General features: G+C 49.7%; 1 protein-coding gene and 19 non-coding genes across 20 annotated transcripts in view; 19 read left to right on the forward strand and 1 right to left on the reverse strand.

Moving 5' to 3' along the window:
• The window catches only part of LOC125715668 (uncharacterized), a 416,660-nt gene that overhangs the window by 263,568 nt on the left and 135,511 nt on the right, over window positions 1-17,581 (reverse strand). The gene's annotated exons all lie outside the window — the stretch shown is intronic.
• On the forward strand, window positions 901-971 carry trnag-gcc (transfer RNA glycine (anticodon GCC)). The gene has a single exon. It is a non-coding gene; the product is annotated as a tRNA-Gly (tRNA).
• On the forward strand, window positions 1,534-1,605 carry trnaq-uug (transfer RNA glutamine (anticodon UUG)). The gene has a single exon. It is a non-coding gene; the product is annotated as a tRNA-Gln (tRNA).
• On the forward strand, window positions 2,292-2,362 carry trnag-gcc (transfer RNA glycine (anticodon GCC)). The gene has a single exon. It is a non-coding gene; the product is annotated as a tRNA-Gly (tRNA).
• Window positions 2,925-2,996, forward strand: trnaq-uug (transfer RNA glutamine (anticodon UUG)). Its single transcript has one exon. It is a non-coding gene; the product is annotated as a tRNA-Gln (tRNA).
• On the forward strand, window positions 3,683-3,753 carry trnag-gcc (transfer RNA glycine (anticodon GCC)). The gene has a single exon. It is a non-coding gene; the product is annotated as a tRNA-Gly (tRNA).
• Window positions 4,316-4,387, forward strand: trnaq-uug (transfer RNA glutamine (anticodon UUG)). Its single transcript has one exon. It is a non-coding gene; the product is annotated as a tRNA-Gln (tRNA).
• trnag-gcc (transfer RNA glycine (anticodon GCC)) lies at window positions 5,074-5,144 on the forward strand. Its single transcript has one exon. It is a non-coding gene; the product is annotated as a tRNA-Gly (tRNA).
• trnaq-uug (transfer RNA glutamine (anticodon UUG)) lies at window positions 5,707-5,778 on the forward strand. Its single transcript has one exon. It is a non-coding gene; the product is annotated as a tRNA-Gln (tRNA).
• On the forward strand, window positions 6,465-6,535 carry trnag-gcc (transfer RNA glycine (anticodon GCC)). The gene has a single exon. It is a non-coding gene; the product is annotated as a tRNA-Gly (tRNA).
• Window positions 7,098-7,169, forward strand: trnaq-uug (transfer RNA glutamine (anticodon UUG)). The gene has a single exon. It is a non-coding gene; the product is annotated as a tRNA-Gln (tRNA).
• trnag-gcc (transfer RNA glycine (anticodon GCC)) lies at window positions 7,856-7,926 on the forward strand. The gene has a single exon. It is a non-coding gene; the product is annotated as a tRNA-Gly (tRNA).
• trnaq-uug (transfer RNA glutamine (anticodon UUG)) lies at window positions 8,489-8,560 on the forward strand. The gene has a single exon. It is a non-coding gene; the product is annotated as a tRNA-Gln (tRNA).
• On the forward strand, window positions 9,247-9,317 carry trnag-gcc (transfer RNA glycine (anticodon GCC)). The gene has a single exon. It is a non-coding gene; the product is annotated as a tRNA-Gly (tRNA).
• trnaq-uug (transfer RNA glutamine (anticodon UUG)) lies at window positions 9,880-9,951 on the forward strand. Its single transcript has one exon. It is a non-coding gene; the product is annotated as a tRNA-Gln (tRNA).
• On the forward strand, window positions 12,029-12,099 carry trnag-gcc (transfer RNA glycine (anticodon GCC)). Its single transcript has one exon. It is a non-coding gene; the product is annotated as a tRNA-Gly (tRNA).
• trnaq-uug (transfer RNA glutamine (anticodon UUG)) lies at window positions 12,662-12,733 on the forward strand. Its single transcript has one exon. It is a non-coding gene; the product is annotated as a tRNA-Gln (tRNA).
• Window positions 14,053-14,124, forward strand: trnaq-uug (transfer RNA glutamine (anticodon UUG)). The gene has a single exon. It is a non-coding gene; the product is annotated as a tRNA-Gln (tRNA).
• Window positions 14,811-14,881, forward strand: trnag-gcc (transfer RNA glycine (anticodon GCC)). The gene has a single exon. It is a non-coding gene; the product is annotated as a tRNA-Gly (tRNA).
• trnaq-uug (transfer RNA glutamine (anticodon UUG)) lies at window positions 15,444-15,515 on the forward strand. Its single transcript has one exon. It is a non-coding gene; the product is annotated as a tRNA-Gln (tRNA).

Genomic DNA, 17,581 nt, shown 5'->3' on the forward strand with positions numbered 1-17,581 from the left:
AAGGTCATGGGTTCGATCCCCGTACGGGCCATGCTTTCTCTTTCTCCCGGTGGTGGGAGTGCTTGGAGATCAGAGGTAAAGAAAATGAAAGTGTCAGACGTGATTATAAGAACACAGATATGCCACATTCACCTGTGTCGTGGTGAGCGAAAGAAATGGAGGATACACGCATTTCTCTTAGCTGACAATTCTGCAGCAATTGGACTGGCAAAGTATACGTTGACATACACAATTTGCTCAAAGAGCGTAGTAGTTCTTGAAGAAAAATCCAACCCGCGTTGTAAAACCGTGCTGCCTTCTGATGCTCTTTACAACTTTCTGATGGAACTAGCTTTTTTCGAGGCATTTATTGGAAAAGTCGACGGAGTTGTCAAGTATCCCGAAGCAGAACTTCCACTAGAAGGTCCCAGAGTTCTTGTGCTTCAAGCATTTCAATTTATAAATATTCCGTTGATCTTAACAGTGGGGCGGCATGGTGGTGCAGTGGTTAGCACTGTTGCCTCACACCTCTGGGACCCGGGTTCACGTCTCCGCCTGGGTCACATGTGTGTGGAGTTTGCATGTTCTCCCCATGTCGTCGTGGGGTTTCCTCCGGGTACTCCGGTTTCCCCCCACAGTCCAAAGACATGCTGAGGCTGATTGGAGTTACTACATTGCCCGTAGGTGTGTTTGTGTGAGTGTGCCCTGCGATGGGCTGGCCCCCCATCCTGGGTTGTTCACTGCCTCGTGCCCATTGCTTCCGGGATAGGCTCCAGACCCCCCGCGACCCAGTAGGATAAGCGGTTTGGAAAATGGATGGATGGATGGATCTTAACAGTTGTGTGAAATGAGCTGTCATCACTCTGTTTCTGCTTTAGGAATTTTTCCGGTCTTTCGGCGGAAAGTTGGTCTCGTGTGTTTGCATTGGTGGTTTAGTGGTAGAATTCTCGCCTGCCACGCGGGAGGCCCGGGTTCGATTCCCGGCCAATGCAAAGCTGCTCTTTTAACGACTGTACACTCAGCGCTGAACTCCAGCTAATTCAGTCTTATCTCAAGACAGGTACTCCACATTTCCGCTCAACCCCTGGCAAGCGGAGCCCTGAGGCTGGCTCATTACAGTTCCCCTAGCTAAAAACTACACAGAGGCATCTCAGCTTCACACTTCTGACCACCTTCTTGCCCATCCTTGCATCTCTGCACTTTCTCACACATTCCACTGTCTGACATATTGTCTTTGTTGAGCAACAGTCTCGTGTTAGCTTGAGAAGAGCCTCTCACCTGACTCGTGTACCGTACTATGGCTTAAAATCGGACACTTTTCATAGCTTGCTGCTGCTTAAGGTCGACATTCACGGCATGTGGCTCAGGTGGGGAGATGGGCTCCAAAGAAAGAGGCAGAAAACGGCAAGAGTGGAGCTCACGAATGTGCCGGAATAGCTCAGTTGGGAGAGCGTTAGACTGAAGATCTAAAGGTCCCTGGTTCAATCCCGGGTTTTGGCAGCACGTTACATGCGTTTTGGAGCTCGTCTCCGCCTGGGCTGCAATGCACCAGCTGGTTCCATGGTGTAATGGTTAGCACTCTGGGCTTTGAATCCAGCGATCCGAGTTCAAATCTCGGTGGGACCTATCATGGGCTCAGTTTTGCGCCCCATGGCGCACTCTGGCTCAAAAACATTTCTTTTGCACTTTTTGCATGTGATGTAGCCGACCTTTTCTGCCGCTTGGCCGGTTAGCTCAGCTGGTTAGAGCGTGGTGCTAATCACGCCAAGGTCATGGGTTCGATCCCCGTACGGGCCATGCTTTCTCTTTCTCCCGGTGGTGGGAGTGCTTGGAGATCAGAGGTAAAGAAAATGAAAGCGTCAGACGTGATTATAAGAACACAGATATGCCACATTCACCTGTGTCGTGGTGAGCGAAAGAAATGGAGGATACACGCATTTCTCTTAGCTGACAATTCTGCAGCAATTGGACTGGCAAAGTATACGTTGACATACACAATTTGCTCAAAGAGCGTAGTAGTTCTTGAAGAAAAATCCAACCCGCGTTGTAAAACCGTGCTGCCTTCTGATGCTCTTTACAACTTTCTGATGGAACTAGCTTTTTTCGAGGCATTTATTGGAAAAGTCGACGGAGTTGTCAAGTATCCCGAAGCAGCACTTCCACTAGAAGGTCCCAGAGTTCTTGTGCTTCAAGCATTTCAATTTATAAATATTCCGTTGATCTTAACAGTTGTGTGAAATGAGCTGTCATCACTCCGTTTCTGCTTTAGGAATTTTTCCGGTCTTTCGGCGGAAAGTCGGTCTCGTGTGTTTGCATTGGTGGTTCAGTGGTAGAATTCTCGCCTGCCACGCGGGAGGCCCGGGTTCGATTCCCGGCCAATGCAAAGCTGCTCTTTTAACGACTGTACACTCAGCGCTGAACTCCAGCTAATTCAGTCTTATCTCAAGACAGGTACTCCACATTTCCGCTCAACCCCTGGCAAGCGGAGCCCTGAGGCTGGCTCATTACAGTTCCCCTAGCTAAAAACTACACAGAGGCATCTCAGCTTCACACTTCTGACCACCTTCTTGCCCATCCTTGCATCTCTGCACTTTCTCACACATTCCACTGTCTGACATATTGTCTTTGTTGAGCAACAGTCTCGTGTTAGCTTGAGAAGAGCCTCTCACCTGACTCGTGTACCGTACTATGGCTTAAAATCGGACACTTTTCATAGCTTGCTGCTGCTTAAGGTCGACATTCACGGCATGTGGCTCAGGTGGGGAGATGGGCTCCAAAGAAAGAGGCAGAAAACGGCAAGAGTGGAGCTCACGAATGTGCCGGAATAGCTCAGTTGGGAGAGCGTTAGACTGAAGATCTAAAGGTCCCTGGTTCAATCCCGGGTTTTGGCAGCACGTGACATGCGTTTTGGAGCTCGTCTCCGCCTGGGCTGCAATGCACCAGCTGGTTCCATGGTGTAATGGTAAGCACTCTGGGCTTTGAATCCAGCGATCCGAGTTCAAATCTCGGTGGGACCTATCATGGGCTCAGTTTTGCGCCCCATGGCGCACTCTGGCTCAAAAACATTTCTTTTGCACTTTTTGCATGTGATGTAGCCGACCTTTTCTGCCGCTTGGCCGGTTAGCTCAGCTGGTTAGAGCGTGGTGCTAATCACGCCAAGGTCATGGGTTCGATCCCCGTACGGGCCATGCTTTCTCTTTCTCCCGGTGGTGGGAGTGCTTGGAGATCAGAGGTAAAGAAAATGAAAGCGTCAGACGTGATTATAAGAACACAGATATGCCACATTCACCTGTGTCGTGGTGAGCGAAAGAAATGGAGGATACACGCATTTCTCTTAGCTGACAATTCTGCAGCAATTGGACTGGCAAAGTATACGTTGACATACACAATTTGCTCAAAGAGCGTAGTAGTTCTTGAAGAAAAATCCAACCCGCGTTGTAAAACCGTGCTGCCTTCTGATGCTCTTTACAACTTTCTGATGGAACTAGCTTTTTTCGAGGCATTTATTGGAAAAGTCGACGGAGTTGTCAAGTATCCCGAAGCAGCACTTCCACTAGAAGGTCCCAGAGTTCTTGTGCTTCAAGCATTTCAATTTATAAATATTCCGTTGATCTTAACAGTTGTGTGAAATGAGCTGTCATCACTCCGTTTCTGCTTTAGGAATTTTTCCGGTCTTTCGGCGGAAAGTCGGTCTCGTGTGTTTGCATTGGTGGTTCAGTGGTAGAATTCTCGCCTGCCACGCGGGAGGCCCGGGTTCGATTCCCGGCCAATGCAAAGCTGCTCTTTTAACGACTGTACACTCAGCGCTGAACTCCAGCTAATTCAGTCTTATCTCAAGACAGGTACTCCACATTTCCGCTCAACCCCTGGCAAGCGGAGCCCTGAGGCTGGCTCATTACAGTTCCCCTAGCTAAAAACTACACAGAGGCATCTCAGCTTCACACTTCTGACCACCTTCTTGCCCATCCTTGCATCTCTGCACTTTCTCACACATTCCACTGTCTGACATATTGTCTTTGTTGAGCAACAGTCTCGTGTTAGCTTGAGAAGAGCCTCTCACCTGACTCGTGTACCGTACTATGGCTTAAAATCGGACACTTTTCATAGCTTGCTGCTGCTTAAGGTCGACATTCACGGCATGTGGCTCAGGTGGGGAGATGGGCTCCAAAGAAAGAGGCATAAAACGGCAAGAGTGGAGCTCACGAATGTGCCGGAATAGCTCAGTTGGGAGAGCGTTAGACTGAAGATCTAAAGGTCCCTGGTTCAATCCCGGGTTTTGGCAGCACGTGACATGCGTTTTGGAGCTCGTCTCCGCCTGGGCTGCAATGCACCAGCTGGTTCCATGGTGTAATGGTTAGCACTCTGGGCTTTGAATCCAGCGATCCGAGTTCAAATCTCGGTGGGACCTATCATGGGCTCAGTTTTGCGCCCCATGGCGCACTCTGGCTCAAAAACATTTCTTTTGCACTTTTTGCATGTGATGTAGCCGACCTTTTCTGCCGCTTGGCCGGTTAGCTCAGCTGGTTAGAGCGTGGTGCTAATCACGCCAAGGTCATGGGTTCGATCCCCGTACGGGCCATGCTTTCTCTTTCTCCCGGTGGTGGGAGTGCTTGGAGATCAGAGGTAAAGAAAATGAAAGTGTCAGACGTGATTATAAGAACACAGATATGCCACATTCACCTGTGTCGTGGTGAGCGAAAGAAATGGAGGATACACGCATTTCTCTTAGCTGACAATTCTGCAGCAATTGGACTGGCAAAGTATACGTTGACATACACAATTTGCTCAAAGAGCGTAGTAGTTCTTGAAGAAAAATCCAACCCGCGTTGTAAAACCGTGCTGCCTTCTGATGCTCTTTACAACTTTCTGATGGAACTAGCTTTTTTCGAGGCATTTATTGGAAAAGTCGACGGAGTTGTCAAGTATCCCGAAGCAGCACTTCCACTAGAAGGTCCCAGAGTTCTTGTGCTTCAAGCATTTCAATTTATAAATATTCCGTTGATCTTAACAGTTGTGTGAAATGAGCTGTCATCACTCCGTTTCTGCTTTAGGAATTTTTCCGGTCTTTCGGCGGAAAGTCGGTCTCGTGTGTTTGCATTGGTGGTTCAGTGGTAGAATTCTCGCCTGCCACGCGGGAGGCCCGGGTTCGATTCCCGGCCAATGCAAAGCTGCTCTTTTAACGACTGTACACTCAGCGCTGAACTCCAGCTAATTCAGTCTTATCTCAAGACAGGTACTCCACATTTCCGCTCAACCCCTGGCAAGCGGAGCCCTGAGGCTGGCTCATTACAGTTCCCCTAGCTAAAAACTACACAAAGGCATCTCAGCTTCACACTTCTGACCACCTTCTTGCCCATCCTTGCATCTCTGCACTTTCTCACACATTCCACTGTCTGACATATTGTCTTTGTTGAGCAACAGTCTCGTGTTAGCTTGAGAAGAGCCTCTCACCTGACTCGTGTACCGTACTATGGCTTAAAATCGGACACTTTTCATAGCTTGCTGCTGCTTAAGGTCGACATTCACGGCATGTGGCTCAGGTGGGGAGATGGGCTCCAAAGAAAGAGGCAGAAAACGGCAAGAGTGGAGCTCACGAATGTGCCGGAATAGCTCAGTTGGGAGAGCGTTAGACTGAAGATCTAAAGGTCCCTGGTTCAATCCCGGGTTTTGGCAGCACGTGACATGCGTTTTGGAGCTCGTCTCCGCCTGGGCTGCAATGCACCAGCTGGTTCCATGGTGTAATGGTTAGCACTCTGGGCTTTGAATCCAGCGATCCGAGTTCAAATCTCGGTGGGACCTATCATGGGCTCAGTTTTGCGCCCCATGGCGCACTCTGGCTCAAAAACATTTCTTTTGCACTTTTTGCATGTGATGTAGCCGACCTTTTCTGCCGCTTGGCCGGTTAGCTCAGCTGGTTAGAGCGTGGTGCTAATCACGCCAAGGTCATGGGTTCGATCCCCGTACGGGTCATGCTTTCTCTTTCTCCCGGTGGTGGGAGTGCTTGGAGATCAGAGGTAAAGAAAATGAAAGTGTCAGACGTGATTATAAGAACACAGATATGCCACATTCACCTGTGTCGTGGTGAGCGAAAGAAATGGAGGATACACGCATTTCTCTTAGCTGACAATTCTACAGCAATTGGACTGGCAAAGTATACGTTGACATACACAATTTGCTCAAAGAGCGTAGTAGTTCTTGAAGAAAAATCCAACCCGCGTTGTAAAACCGTGCTGCCTTCTGATGCTCTTTACAACTTTCTGATGGAACTAGCTTTTTTCGAGGCATTTATTGGAAAAGTCGACGGAGTTGTCAAGTATCCCGAAGCAGCACTTCCACTAGAAGGTCCCAGAGTTCTTGTGCTTCAAGCATTTCAATTTATAAATATTCCGTTGATCTTAACAGTTGTGTGAAATGAGCTGTCATCACTCCGTTTCTGCTTTAGGAATTTTTCCGGTCTTTCGGCGGAAAGTCGGTCTCGTGTGTTTGCATTGGTGGTTCAGTGGTAGAATTCTCGCCTGCCACGCGGGAGGCCCGGGTTCGATTCCCGGCCAATGCAAAGCTGCTCTTTTAACGACTGTACACTCAGCGCTGAACTCCAGCTAATTCAGTCTTATCTCAAGACAGGTACTCCACATTTCCGCTCAACCCCTGGCAAGCGGAGCCCTGAGGCTGGCTCATTACAGTTCCCCTAGCTAAAAACTACACAGAGGCATCTCAGCTTCATACTTCTGACCACCTTCTTGCCCATCCTTGCATCTCTGCACTTTCTCACACATTCCACTGTCTGACATATTGTCTTTGTTGAGCAACAGTCTCGTGTTAGCTTGAGAAGAGCCTCTCACCTGACTCGTGTACCGTACTATGGCTTAAAATCGGACACTTTTCATAGCTTGCTGCTGCTTAAGGTCGACATTCACGGCATGTGGCTCAGGTGGGGAGATGGGCTCCAAAGAAAGAGGCAGAAAACGGCAAGAGTGGAGCTCACGAATGTGCCGGAATAGCTCAGTTGGGAGAGCGTTAGACTGAAGATCTAAAGGTCCCTGGTTCAATCCCGGGTTTTGGCAGCACGTGACATGCGTTTTGGAGCTCGTCTCCGCCTGGGCTGCAATGCACCAGCTGGTTCCATGGTGTAATGGTTAGCACTCTGGGCTTTGAATCCAGCGATCCGAGTTCAAATCTCGGTGGGACCTATCATGGGCTCAGTTTTGCGCCCCATGGCGCACTCTGGCTCAAAAACATTTCTTTTGCACTTTTTGCATGTGATGTAGCCGACCTTTTCTGCCGCTTGGCCGGTTAGCTCAGCTGGTTAGAGCGTGGTGCTAATCACGCCAAGGTCATGGGTTCGATCCCCGTACGGGTCATGCTTTCTCTTTCTCCCGGTGGTGGGAGTGCTTGGAGATCAGAGGTAAAGAAAATGAAAGTGTCAGACGTGATTATAAGAACACAGATATGCCACATTCACCTGTGTCGTGGTGAGCGAAAGAAATGGAGGATACACGCATTTCTCTTAGCTGACAATTCTACAGCAATTGGACTGGCAAAGTATACGTTGACATACACAATTTGCTCAAAGAGCGTAGTAGTTCTTGAAGAAAAATCCAACCCGCGTTGTAAAACCGTGCTGCCTTCTGATGCTCTTTACAACTTTCTGATGGAACTAGCTTTTTTCGAGGCATTTATTGGAAAAGTCGACGGAGTTGTCAAGTATCCCGAAGCAGCACTTCCACTAGAAGGTCCCAGAGTTCTTGTGCTTCAAGCATTTCAATTTATAAATATTCCGTTGATCTTAACAGTTGTGTGAAATGAGCTGTCATCACTCCGTTTCTGCTTTAGGAATTTTTCCGGTCTTTCGGCGGAAAGTCGGTCTCGTGTGTTTGCATTGGTGGTTCAGTGGTAGAATTCTCGCCTGCCACGCGGGAGGCCCGGGTTCGATTCCCGGCCAATGCAAAGCTGCTCTTTTAACGACTGTACACTCAGCGCTGAACTCCAGCTAATTCAGTCTTATCTCAAGACAGGTACTCCACATTTCCGCTCAACCCCTGGCAAGCGGAGCCCTGAGGCTGGCTCATTACAGTTCCCCTAGCTAAAAACTACACAGAGGCATCTCAGCTTCATACTTCTGACCACCTTCTTGCCCATCCTTGCATCTCTGCACTTTCTCACACATTCCACTGTCTGACATATTGTCTTTGTTGAGCAACAGTCTCGTGTTAGCTTGAGAAGAGCCTCTCACCTGACTCGTGTACCGTACTATGGCTTAAAATCGGACACTTTTCATAGCTTGCTGCTGCTTAAGGTCGACATTCACGGCATGTGGCTCAGGTGGGGAGATGGGCTCCAAAGAAAGAGGCAGAAAACGGCAAGAGTGGAGCTCACGAATGTGCCGGAATAGCTCAGTTGGGAGAGCGTTAGACTGAAGATCTAAAGGTCCCTGGTTCAATCCCGGGTTTTGGCAGCACGTGACATGCGTTTTGGAGCTCGTCTCCGCCTGTGCTGCAATGCACCAGCTGGTTCCATGGTGTAATGGTTAGCACTCTGGGCTTTGAATCCAGCGATCCGAGTTCAAATCTCGGTGGGACCTATCATGGGCTCAGTTTTGCGCCCCATGGCGCACTCTGGCTCAAAAACATTTCTTTTGCACTTTTTGCATGTGATGTAGCCGACCTTTTCTGCCGCTTGGCCGGTTAGCTCAGCTGGTTAGAGCGTGGTGCTAATCACGCCAAGGTCATGGGTTCGATCCCCGTACGGGTCATGCTTTCTCTTTCTCCCGGTGGTGGGAGTGCTTGGAGATCAGAGGTAAAGAAAATGAAAGTGTCAGACGTGATTATAAGAACACAGATATGCCACATTCACCTGTGTCGTGGTGAGCGAAAGAAATGGAGGATACACGCATTTCTCTTAGCTGACAATTCTACAGCAATTGGACTGGCAAAGTATACGTTGACATACACAATTTGCTCAAAGAGCGTAGTAGTTCTTGAAGAAAAATCCAACCCGCGTTGTAAAACCGTGCTGCCTTCTGATGCTCTTTACAACTTTCTGATGGAACTAGCTTTTTTCGAGGCATTTATTGGAAAAGTCGACGGAGTTGTCAAGTATCCCGAAGCAGCACTTCCACTAGAAGGTCCCAGAGTTCTTGTGCTTCAAGCATTTCAATTTATAAATATTCCGTTGATCTTAACAGTTGTGTGAAATGAGCTGTCATCACTCCGTTTCTGCTTTAGGAATTTTTCCGGTCTTTCGGCGGAAAGTCGGTCACGTGTGTTTGCATTGGTGGTTCAGTGGTAGAATTCTCGCCTGCCACGCGGGAGGCCCGGGTTCGATTCCCGGCCAATGCAAAGCTGCTCTTTTAACGACTGTACACTCAGCGCTGAACTCCAGCTAATTCAGTCTTATCTCAAGACAGGTACTCCACATTTCCGCTCAACCCCTGGCAAGCGGAGCCCTGAGGCTGGCTCATTACAGTTCCCCTAGCTAAAAACTACACAGAGGCATCTCAGCTTCATACTTCTGACCACCTTCTTGCCCATCCTTGCATCTCTGCACTTTCTCACACATTCCACTGTCTGACATATTGTCTTTGTTGAGCAACAGTCTCGTGTTAGCTTGAGAAGAGCCTCTCACCTGACTCGTGTACCGTACTATGGCTTAAAATCGGACACTTTTCATAGCTTGCTGCTGCTTAAGGTCGACATTCACGGCATGTGGCTCAGGTGGGGAGATGGGCTCCAAAGAAAGAGGCAGAAAACGGCAAGAGTGGAGCTCACGAATGTGCCGGAATAGCTCAGTTGGGAGAGCGTTAGACTGAAGATCTAAAGGTCCCTGGTTCAATCCCGGGTTTTGGCAGCACGTGACATGCGTTTTGCAGCTCGTCTCCGCCTGTGCTGCAATGCACCAGCTGGTTCCATGGTGTAATGGTTAGCACTCTGGGCTTTGAATCCAGCGATCCGAGTTCAAATCTCGGTGGGACCTATCATGGGCTCAGTTTTGCGCCCCATGGCGCACTCTGGCTCAAAAACATTTCTTTTGCACTTTTTGCATGTGATGTAGCCGACCTTTTCTGCCGCTTGGCCGGTTAGCTCAGCTGGTTAGAGCGTGGTGCTAATCACGCCAAGGTCATGGGTTCGATCCCCGTACGGGTCATGCTTTCTCTTTCTCCCGGTGGTGGGAGTGCTTGGAGATCAGAGGTAAAGAAAATGAAAGTGTCAGACGTGATTATAAGAACACAGATATGCCACATTCACCTGTGTCGTGGTGAGCGAAAGAAATGGAGGATACACGCATTTCTCTTAGCTGACAATTCTACAGCAATTGGACTGGCAAAGTATACGTTGACATACACAATTTGCTCAAAGAGCGTAGTAGTTCTTGAAGAAAAATCCAACCCGCGTTGTAAAACCGTGCTGCCTTCTGATGCTCTTTACAACTTTCTGATGGAACTAGCTTTTTTCGAGGCATTTATTGGAAAAGTCGACGGAGTTGTCAAGTATCCCGAAGCAGCACTTCCACTAGAAGGTCCCAGAGTTCTTGTGCTTCAAGCATTTCAATTTATAAATATTCCGTTGATCTTAACAGTTGTGTGAAATGAGCTGTCATCACTCCGTTTCTGCTTTAGGAATTTTTCCGGTCTTTCGGCGGAAAGGCGGTCTCGTGTGTTTGCATTGGTGGTTCACTGGTAGAATTCTCGCCTGCCACGCGGGAGGCCCGGGTTCGATTCCCGGCCAATGCAAAGCTGCTCTTTTAACGACTGTACACTCAGCGCTGAACTCCAGCTAATTCAGTCTTATCTCAAGACAGGTACTCCACATTTCCGCTCAACCCCTGGCAAGCGGAGCCCTGAGGCTGGCTCATTACAGTTCCCCTAGCTAAAAACTACACAGAGGCATCTCAGCTTCACACTTCTGACCACCTTCTTGCCCATCCTTGCATCTCTGCACTTTCTCACACATTCCACTGTCTGACATATTGTCTTTGTTGAGCAACAGTCTCGTGTTAGCTTGAGAAGAGCCTCTCACCTGACTCGTGTACCGTACTATGGCTTAAAATCGGACACTTTTCATAGCTTGCTGCTGCTTAAGGTCGACATTCACGGCATGTGGCTCAGGTGGGGAGATGGGCTCCAAAGAAAGAGGCAGAAAACGGCAAGAGTGGAGCTCACGAATGTGCCGGAATAGCTCAGTTGGGAGAGCGTTAGACTGAAGATCTAAAGGTCCCTGGTTCAATCCCGGGTTTTGGCAGCACGTGACATGCGTTTTGGAGCTCGTCTCCGCCTGGGCTGCAATGCACCAGCTGGTTCCATGGTGTAATGGTTAGCACTCTGGGCTTTGAATCCAGCGATCCGAGTTAAAATCTCGGTGGGACCTATCATGGGCTCAGTTTTGCGCCCCATGGCGCACTCTGGCTCAAAAACATTTCTTTTGCACTTTTTGCATGTGATGTAGCTGACCTTTTCTGCCGCTTGGCCGGTTAGCTCAGCTGGTTAGAGCGTGGTGCTAATCACGCCAAGGTCATGGGTTTGATCCCCGTACGGGCCATGCTTTCTCTTTCTCCCAGTGGTGGGAGTGCTTGGAGATCAGAGGTAAAGAAAATGAAACTGTCAGACGTGATTATAAGAACACAGATATGCCACATTCACCTGTGTCGTGGTGAGCGAAAGAAATGGAGGATACACGCATTTCTCTTAGCTGACAATTCTGCAGCAATTGGACTGGCAAAGTATACGTTGACATACACAATTTGCTCAAAGAGCGTAGTAGTTCTTGAAGAAAAATCCAACCCGCGTTGTAAAACCGTGCTGCCTTCTGATGCTCTTTACAACTTTCTGATGGAACTAGCTTTTTTCGAGGCATTTATTGGAAAAGTCGACGGAGTTGTCAAGTATCCCGAAGCAGCACTTCCACTAGAAGGTCCCAGAGTTCTTGTGCTTCAAGCATTTCAATTTATAAATATTCCGTTGATCTTAACAGTTGTGTGAAATGAGCTGTCATCACTCCGTTTCTGCTTTAGGAATTTTTCCGGTCTTTCGGCGGAAAGTCGGTCTCGTGTGTTTGCATTGGTGGTTCAGTGGTAGAATTCTCGCCTGCCACGCGGGAGGCCCGGGTTCGATTCCCGGCCAATGCAGAGCTGCTCTTTTAACGACTGTACACTCAGCGCTGAACTCCAGCTAATTCAGTCTTATCTCAAGACAGGTACTCCACATTTCCGCTCAACCCCTGGCAAGCGGAGCCCTGAGGCTGGCTCATTACAGTTCCCCTAGCTAAAAACTACACAGAGGCATCTCAGCTTCACACTTCTGACCACCTTCTTGCCCATCCTTGCATCTCTGCACTTTCTCACACATTCCACTGTCTGACATATTGTCTTTGTTGAGCAACAGTCTCGCGTTAGCTTGAGAAGAGCCTCTCACCTGACTCGTGTACCGTACTATGGCTTAAAATCGGACACTTTTCATAGCTTGCTGCTGCTTAAGGTCGACGTTCACGGCATGTGGCTCAGGTGGGGAGATGGGCTCCAAAGAAAGAGGCAGAAAACGGCAAGAGTGGAGCTCACGAATGTGCCGGAATAGCTCAGTTGGGAGAGCGTTAGACTGAAGATCTAAAGGTCCCTGGTTCAATCCCGGGTTTTGGCAGCACGTGACATGCGTTTTGGAGCTCGTCTCCGCCTGGGCTGCAATGCACCAGCTGGTTCCATGGTGTAATGGTTAGCACTCTGGGCTTTGAATCCAGCGATCCGAGTTCAAATCTCGGTGGGACCTATCATGGGCTCAGTTTTGCGCCCCATGGCGCACTCTGGCTCAAAAACATTTCTTTTGCACTTTTTGCATGTGATGTAGCCGACCTTTTCTGCCGCTTGGCCGGTTAGCTCAGCTGGTTAGAGCGTGGTGCTAATCACGCCAAGGTCATGGGTTTGATCCCCGTACGGGCCATGCTTTCTCTTTCTCCCGGTGGTGGGAGTGCTTGGAGATCAGAGGTAAAGAAAATGAAAGTGTCAGACGTGATTATAAGAACACAGATATGCCACATTCACCTGTGTCGTGGTGAGCGAAAGAAATGGAGGATACACGCATTTCTCTTAGCTGACAATTCTGCAGCAATTGGACTGGCAAAGTATACGTTGACATACACAATTTGCTCAAAGAGCGTAGTAGTTCTTGAAGAAAAATCCAACCCGCGTTGTAAAACCGTGCTGCCTTCTGATGCTCTTTACAACTTTCTGATGGAACTAGCTTTTTTCGAGGCATTTATTGGAAAAGTCGACGGAGTTGTCAAGTATCCCGAAGCAGCACTTCCACTAGAAGGTCCCAGAGTTCTTGTGCTTCAAGCATTTCAATTTATAAATATTCCGTTGATCTTAACAGTTGTGTGAAATGAGCTGTCATCACTCCGTTTCTGCTTTAGGAATTTTTCCGGTCTTTCGGCGGAAAGTCGGTCTCGTGTGTTTGCATTGGTGGTTCAGTGGTAGAATTCTCGCCTGCCACGCTGGAGGCCCGGGTTCGATTCCCGGCCAATGCAAAGCTGCTCTTTTAACGACTGTACACTCAGCGCTGAACTCCAGCTAATTCAGTCTTATCTCAAGACAGGTACTCCACATTTCCGCTCAACCCCTGGCAAGCGGAGCCCTGAGGCTGGCTCATTACAGTTCCCCTAGCTAAAAACTACACAGAGGCATCTCAGCTTCACACTTCTGACCACCTTCTTGCCCATCCTTGCATCTCTGCACTTTCTCACACATTCCACTGTCTGACATATTGTCTTTGTTGAGCAACAGTCTCGCGTTAGCTTGAGAAGAGCCTCTCACCTGACTCGTGTACCGTACTATGGCTTAAAATCGGACACTTTTCATAGCTTGCTGCTGCTTAAGGTCGACGTTCACGGCATGTGGCTCAGGTGGGGAGATGGGCTCCAAAGAAAGAGGCAGAAAACGGCAAGAGTGGAGCTCACGAATGTGCCGGAATAGCTCAGTTGGGAGAGCGTTAGACTGAAGATCTAAAGGTCCCTGGTTCAATCCCGGGTTTTGGCAGCACGTGACATGCGTTTTGGAGCTCGTCTCCGCCTGGGCTGCAATGCACCAGCTGGTTCCATGGTGTAATGGTTAGCACTCTGGGCTTTGAATCCAGCGATCCGAGTTCAAATCTCGGTGGGACCTATCATGGGCTCAGTTTTGCGCCCCATGGCGCACTCTGGCTCAAAAACATTTCTTTTGCACTTTTTGCATGTGATGTAGCCGACCTTTTCTGCCGCTTGGCCGGTTAGCTCAGCTGGTTAGAGCGTGGTGCTAATCACGCCAAGGTCATGGGTTTGATCCCCGTACGGGCCATGCTTTCTCTTTCTCCCGGTGGTGGGAGTGCTTGGAGATCAGAGGTAAAGAAAATGAAAGTGTCAGACGTGATTATAAGAACACAGATATGCCACATTCACCTGTGTCGTGGTGAGCGAAAGAAATGGAGGATACACGCATTTCTCTTAGCTGACAATTCTGCAGCAATTGGACTGGCAAAGTATACGTTGACATACACAATTTGCTCAAAGAGCGTAGTAGTTCTTGAAGAAAAATCCAACCCGCGTTGTAAAACCGTGCTGCCTTCTGATGCTCTTTACAACTTTCTGATGGAACTAGCTTTTTTCGAGGCATTTATTGGAAAAGTCGACGGAGTTGTCAAGTATCCCGAAGCAGCACTTCCACTAGAAGGTCCCAGAGTTCTTGTGCTTCAAGCATTTCAATTTATAAATATTCCGTTGATCTTAACAGTTGTGTGAAATGAGCTGTCATCACTCCGTTTCTGCTTTAGGAATTTTTCCGGTCTTTCGGCGGAAAGTCGGTCTCGTGTGTTTGCATTGGTGGTTCAGTGGTAGAATTCTCGCCTGCCACGCGGGAGGCCCGGGTTCGATTCCCGGCCAATGCAAAGCTGCTCTTTTAATGACTGTACACTCAGCGCTGAACTCCAGCTAATTCAGTCTTATCTCAAGACAGGTACTCCACATTTCCGCTCAACCCCTGGCAAGCGGAGCCCTGAGGCTGGCTCATTACAGTTCCCCTAGCTAAAAACTACACAGAGGCATCTCAGCTTCACACTTCTGACCACCTTCTTGCCCATCCTTGCATCTCTGCACTTTCTCACACATTCCACTGTCTGACATATTGTCTTTGTTGAGCAACAGTCTCGTGTTAGCTTGAGAAGAGCCTCTCACCTGACTCGTGTACCGTACTATGGCTTAAAATCGGACACTTTTCATAGCTTGCTGCTGCTTAAGGTCGACGTTCACGGCATGTGGCTCAGGTGGGGAGATGGGCTCCAAAGAAAGAGGCAGAAAACGGCAAGAGTGGAGCTCACGAATGTGCCGGAATAGCTCAGTTGGGAGAGCGTTAGACTGAAGATCTAAAGGTCCCTGGTTCAATCCCGGGTTTTGGCAGCACGTGACATGCGTTTTGGAGCTCGTCTCCGCCTGGGCTGCAATGCACCAGCTGGTTCCATGGCGTAATGGTTAGCACTCTGGACTTTGAATCCAGCGATCCGAGTTCAAATCTCGGTGGGACCTATCATGGGCTCAGTTTTGCGCCCCATGGCGCACTCTGGCTCAAAAACATTTCTTTTGCACTTTTTGCATGTGATGTAGCCGACCTTTTCTGCCGCTTGGCCGGTTAGCTCAGCTAGTTAGAGCGTGGTGCTAATCACGCCAAGGTCATGGGTTCGATCCCCGTACGGGTCATGCTTTCTCTTTCTCCCGGTGGTGGGAGTGCTTGGAGATCAGAGGTAAAGAAAATGAAAGTGTCAGACGTGATTATAAGAACACAGATATGCCACATTCACCTGTGTCGTGGTGAGCGAAAGAAATGGAGGATACACGCATTTCTCTTAGCTGACAATTCTGCAGCAATTGGACTGGCAAAGTCGACGGAGTTGTCAGGTATCCTGAAGCAGCACCTCCACTAGAAGGTCCCAGAGTTCATTTCAATTTTTCAATTCCGCTGATGTTACGAGTTGTGTGAAATGAGTCATCACTGCGTTTTTGTTTAAGGAATTTTTCCCTGCTTTCGGTTTATAGCTCGTCTCATGTATTTGCATCACATAACTGTTAAGACCATCCATCCATCCATCCATCCATCATCTCCCGCTTAATCCGGAGTCGGGTCGCGGGGCCACCAGCCTCAGCAGGGAGACCCAGACTTCCCTCTCCCCGGCCACTTCGTCCAGCTCCTCTGGGGGGACCCCGAGGCGTTCCCAGGCCAGCCGAGAGACATAGTCTCTCTAGCGTGTCCTGGGTCTTCCCCGGGGTCTCCTCCCAGTGGGACATGCCCGGAATACCTCCCCAGGGAGGCGTCCCCGAGGCATCCTGATCAGATGCCCGAGCCACCTCATCTGGCTCCTCTCGATGCGGAGGAGCAGCGGCTCTACTCTGAGTCCCTCCCGAATGACTGAGCTCCTCACCCTATCTCTAAGGGAGAGCCCAGCCACCCTGCAGAGGAAACTCATTTCGGCCGCTTGTACCCGCGATCTCGTTCTTTCGGTCACTACCCAAAGCTCATGACCATAGGTGAGGGTAGGAACGTAGATCGACTGGTAAATCGAGAGCTTCGCCTTTTGGCTCAGCTCTCTCTTCACCATGACAGACCGATGCAGCGCCCGCATGACTGCTGACGCCGCACCGATCCGCCTGTCGATCTCTCGCTCCATCGTTCCCCCACTCGTGAACAAGATCCCGAGATACTTAAACTCCTCCACTTGGGGGAGGACCCCATCCCCAACCCGGAGAGAGCACTCTACCCTTTTCCGGCTGAGAACCATGGTCTCGGATTTTGAGGTGCTGATTCTCATCCCAGCCGCTTCGCACTCGGCTGCGAACTGCTCCAGTGAGAGCTGAAGGTCACGGCTCGATGAGGCCAACAGAACCACATCATCCGCAAAAAGCAGAGACCTAATCCTGAGGTCACCGAACCGGACGCCTTCAACGCCCTGGCTGCGCCTAGAAATTCTGTCCATAAAAACTATGAACAGAATCGGTGACAAAGGGCAGCCCTGACGGAGTCCAACCCTCACCAGAAACGAGTCTGACTTATTGCCGCCCATGCGGACCAAACTCTGGCACCGGTCATACAGGGACCAAACCGCCCTTAAAAGGGAGCCCGATACCCCATACTCCCGGAGCACTCCCCACAGGACCCCACGAGGGACACGGTCGAATGCCTTTTCCAAGTCCACAAAACACATGTAGACTGGTCGGGCAAACTCCCATGAACCCTCCAGAACCCTGCTGAGAGTATAGAGCTGGTCCACTGTTCCACGGCCAGGGCGAAAACCACACTGCTCCTCCTGGATCCGAGGTTCGACAATCCGGCGGACCCTCCTTTCCAGGACCCCCGAATAGACCTTGCCAGGGAGGCTGAGGAGTGTGATCCCCCTGTAGTTGGAACACACCCTCCGGTCCCCCTTCTTAAAGAGGGGGACCACCACCCCGGTCTGCCAATCCAGAGGCACTGCCCCCGATGTCCACGCGATGCCGCAGATGCGTGTCAGCCAGGACAGCCCCGCAGCATCCAGAGCCTTGAGGAACTCTGGGCGAATCTCGTCCATCCCCGGGGCCCGGCCACCGAGGAGCTTTTTGAC

The sequence above is a fragment of the Brienomyrus brachyistius genome, chromosome 2, assembly GCF_023856365.1.
Source record: "Brienomyrus brachyistius isolate T26 chromosome 2, BBRACH_0.4, whole genome shotgun sequence".
In the NCBI taxonomy this organism is placed as follows: domain Eukaryota; kingdom Metazoa; phylum Chordata; class Actinopteri; order Osteoglossiformes; family Mormyridae; genus Brienomyrus; species Brienomyrus brachyistius.